Source organism: Pseudochaenichthys georgianus, chromosome 12, assembly GCF_902827115.2.
Source record: "Pseudochaenichthys georgianus chromosome 12, fPseGeo1.2, whole genome shotgun sequence".
In the NCBI taxonomy this organism is placed as follows: Eukaryota; Metazoa; Chordata; class Actinopteri; order Perciformes; family Channichthyidae; genus Pseudochaenichthys; species Pseudochaenichthys georgianus.
In genome coordinates this window covers 1,962,735-1,966,269 of record NC_047514.1, presented here as the reverse complement: position 1 = coordinate 1,966,269, position 3,535 = coordinate 1,962,735, and the positions used below count along the sequence as shown (strand labels likewise).

Sequence of the window (3,535 nt, the reverse complement as noted above, 5' to 3'; positions counted from 1 at the left end):
CCTCGCTTTTTTGTGTGGTAATTCCACAAAGCGACCTTTGCTAATCTAGGAAAATAAACGAGGCTAGAAGCTTGATGAGCACTTGATGAGCACTTGTTCACTTCATTCGACCTCTATTACATAATTTCTTTTTAAACGTAGAACCCCACTGTTTTATTTCACAAAGCCAGATGAAGCAGTGAACTAAGTTGAGAGGGTGGATTTACAGTAAGGGTCTTGACGCAAGATGTTACCAAGCCGAATTTAAGATCTATATCTAATACGATTTTGTTTGCTTGTAGTCTTTATTTAATTAGGTGAAAATCCCATTGAGATCAAAAAATGTACCAATGACAGAGCCTCCGTACAGTGAAGGCAAACCCGCCCTGGCATACAGGGTACAGTGACGAGTACTTTACAGTTAGTAACAAATGTCAGCGCACTGTGATAGGCGGCATCTAACTTGATGAGGTAATGGGTAGGTGCATTCATATAGATCAAATCACCATAGTCCAGCACAGGTCAAAGGTCACAGAGACTTTTCCTGGCCTCAAGCGAGAAACAGGAAGAAAGAAACCTAGCCTAACCCTCAGCTTTTTAAGCAGGTTAGTGACCTGAAGTTTAAAAGAGAGGCAATCATCAAGCCAGATACCAAGGTATTTATAACAGGCAACCACTTTGAGTACTTTTCCGTGCATAGTAACAATATCCAAAGTTGTTATTATTGTTGTGAAAACTCAATAAAAACATAAGTATAAAAAAAGAAAAAAAGAAGCTTAAGCTCTGCATCTGAATAATATTAAAAACAGCCTGTAATTTAACAACAGCCTCTTTAATGGAGGGACCTGCACAGTACATCACGGTATCATCAGCATACAAATTTAAAGTTGCTTTATCCACATTTTGACTTAAGCTTTTGATATAGATGGAGAATAAAAGTGGACCTAAAACAGAACCTTGTGGTACACCATTAGTAATGTTTAACCACTCAGAAGACAGCCCATCAAAGTGAACACATTGGGACCTTTCAGAGAGGTAGTTCACAAACCACCCCACTGCATGGCTGGACATGCCAATACTGACCAGCCTCTGCTTCAAGATATGATGATCGACGGTATCAAACGCTTTGGACAGGTCAATAAATAGAGCTGCACAACTCTGCTTATTATCTAAGATATTAGCAATATGATTCACCACTTTCATTGTCGCAGTGATGGTGCTGTGTTGCTTTCTGAAGCCTGACTGATGTTTACACAGGATGTCATTTTTACATAAGAACACCTTTACCTGCTCACTCACTAGGCGTTCAAGAACCTGGGCCAGAACTGATCATTTAGAGATGGGCCTATACTTATTTAATAAAGTAGCCTCCCCACCTTTTAGTAGAGGAAGGACATAAGCTGACTTCCATATTTTTGGAATTGTGTTTGTGCTGACGGAGAGGCTAAAAAGAGAAGTAAGAGGTGGTGCAATCAAATCTGCAGCTATCTTTAAAAAGAAAAGTTGCACGGACCAGCCGGTTTCTTAGGATCTAACTTGGTTAAGGCTTCATGAACGGCTTCAATAGTAAAAGGAGAAACACTGAAAGGGTTTTCCACATTTTTCAGAGTCACAGACTGTGGTGTTCACAGTAGCAGAGTTAGAAACAGAATCAAAGCCACAAGACACATTCAGGAAACGGCCAGGCTTTCACCCTCCTCTCTGCAGTTCTGCAATTTGGAGCTGATGTTAAGATCTTCTTTATGTGGTGTAGGACTCAGAAAGCTCTTTTTTAATTTCCTGTACAAATGTTTGACATTTATAATATTTATCACAAGGATAATGTATGTTGACAGATGATGACCATGTTTGTTTCTGTTGCTATAAGTGAGCCAGTGGCTGGCTTTTTCCGCTACTGTGTAAATGTCTAAGTGGATATCCGGTTGGCTTCACAGTAACTTACTTTGCATGTTTTTTTTTTGCACAGTGTATCTAAGAGCAGCTCATTCCTGACTGATGACTGGTTACATCCTCTTCAGTGCTTATCATTGGATGGATAAAATAGTTTTTAGCAATATTGCTGTTATTAATGTTGATGGTTTATCAATGAATAAATACTCATCAGGTTTTCTCATTGTAAGCAATTCAATATATATTTGACTTGTTAAAATTAAGAGATTATGTGTTGTCCCAGTATCTATCGAGTGTATTGAGTTAATGATTGTCCTGATGTTGTCCTTTTAACTCAACTGTGTTTAAAAACTATAACTATTATTGATTATATTATGAATTTTCTTCTCACCCTGCATTTGATATATTTATCATATAAATACCATCATTATGCCAGTTTCAAACCAGAATCAACCAAAAATAAACAAGCATTCATACATTTCATAGCATAAGAAATTCAAAAGTCAAGCAAACAACAACAGACTGCGGGTGTCACTGTAATATATGTATTACTCTTATATTTATATATATATATCTTATATATAAAAGAGTGAACTCACCAGTGCAGCGTTGTGGCGATGCAGAGAGCGGGCGGGGGGAGTAGACTTCAGTGTATGCTGCAGAAGACTGATCTCAGAGCTGGGTGACAGAGTGTCTCCTGAAGGGGCAGTCCTACATCTGACTCATGCTGCCCTGTTCCTTTTTCACAGCTTTTACACAATTTTCAATCAAATTGACATTTTTCTCCAGGCAGAGAAAACCCAGATTGAAGATTTAGGATCGACTTGAGATGAATCTCCAAAATGTATGACCTGTTGAGTAAGAAGGCTTATACTTTACCACCAGTGATGGGGTCGTTACTCAAAGAAAGTAATATATTACTTTACTTCGTTACTCTCTACATAAATCCAATCTAATCCATTTCATGTATATAGCACATATTAAAAACAGAGGGTTTACCGAAGTGCTTCACAGCAAACATAACATATATAAAATATAATATTACAATAATAGATAAAAGGCACATGTGGTACACCCCAAAAATGGTACAATTATTTGTGTATTTACTTTTATTTATTTTTGCTAAACAGTGAATTTATTGTTTTGAAAAGCTCAAGATTATCTGTATTTATTTTGGTGACATTCATATCATTTCATGGTTTATCTGTACTGTTTGAGAAACAGTAATAGTAAGTAGCGCCAAGGTGGAACCTTTGCCAGGTGAGCGGTGTTTAGAGTTCTAGGTGAGGCCCCGATTAATTTATTCCGGTAAACTACTCTGACCTCACTAATTGACCCGACCGAAGTTACTGAGTCTATGTAAGTTTACTGCTTGGCTCAGATCCACCAAACGTCAGCAAGATCTCACCTCTATTAACTCCCCGAAGAACCAGGTTCAATTAACTGCTGTTTCTATTCAGACAACTCTTTTTAATCTGTTTAAGCGATCCCGAAGGATTTTGGTATCAGTAAATGGGGTGTGTTCCTACCTAAACATGTGTGTGGCAGGGTGCAGTCTTACCTTTGAAGCAGGAGAGGAGAGCACAGATTTTCCCTTTTATTGTCCCAATCCAAAAGGTGAGATCAGTTTATTTGAAGAAAAAATAGGTCCAAACCAGTACAGAGT

General features: G+C 38.0%; 1 protein-coding gene across 1 annotated transcript in view; it reads right to left on the bottom strand.

The window, feature by feature from the left end:
- Nucleotides 1-2,594, bottom strand: part of LOC117456232 (C-C chemokine receptor type 8-like) — a 5,824-nt gene extending 3,230 nt beyond the window's left edge. Inside the window, exon 1 of the mRNA XM_034096038.2 lies at nucleotides 2,469-2,594. The gene's annotated coding sequence lies outside the window, so the exon portion shown is untranslated. The remainder of the gene's footprint in view (nucleotides 1-2,468) is intronic.
- Between the last annotated feature and the right edge of the window lie 941 nt (nucleotides 2,595-3,535).